The 533-nt window shown below is 61.0% G+C and overlaps 1 protein-coding gene across 5 annotated transcripts in view; it reads left to right on the forward strand.

The window, feature by feature from the left end:
• Positions 1–6: 6 nt before the first annotated feature.
• The window catches only part of EYA4 (EYA transcriptional coactivator and phosphatase 4), a 233,608-nt gene continuing 233,081 nt past the window's right edge, over positions 7–533 (forward strand). For all 5 annotated transcript variants that reach the window (XM_014533835.1, XM_014533834.1, XM_014533837.1 and 2 more), the window contains exon 1: positions 7–411. The gene's annotated coding sequence lies outside the window, so the exon portion shown is untranslated. The remainder of the gene's footprint in view (positions 412–533) is intronic.

A 533-nucleotide genomic window follows, 5' to 3' on the forward strand; every position in this document is an offset into this window, starting at 1 on the left:
GCGCAAAACTTCGAGTCTGTCCACGTGAAGTTGTCGCTCCCCTTTCGGAGGGGGACAGAGCTTTGGGAAACGCTGGGGAGTGACGGCTGCGGTGGCTGGGCGCGCCTGGTCTTTTTCTTTTCTTCTACTTTCCACCCCCCTTGTCGTCAGTCCAGAGTTTTGGCTCCTCTCCTTCCCTCCTCCCCCTCAGAGCCGGCTGGTCCCCCGCCCCGTCTCTCCCCCACTTGTGTACGCTATTTGTTGGAGGGGGGTGACCGAAGGGGATGTCCTGTTTTCAGCAGAGGCACAGCGCGAAGGGGAAACTTCGACATTGGAAAGAACGACAATAAATACCTAAATACGGACCCACGGATCCGCTGCTGGGACAGACACTTGAACTTCAGGATCCCGAGGCGATCAGGGCGGCAGGAGGTGAGTGCCTCTTCTTTCGACCCCCGTCCTGGGGCTCGCCCGCTGGGCTTCAGGTTGAAGGGACCCGGAAACTCTACCGGGGAAAGTGCGCGGGGCGCTGGGGACAGAGGGCGCGGAGCGGG

This window comes from Myotis brandtii, unplaced genomic scaffold, assembly GCF_000412655.1.
Source record: "Myotis brandtii unplaced genomic scaffold, ASM41265v1 scaffold123, whole genome shotgun sequence".
NCBI lineage: Eukaryota > Metazoa > Chordata > Mammalia > Chiroptera > Vespertilionidae > Myotis > Myotis brandtii.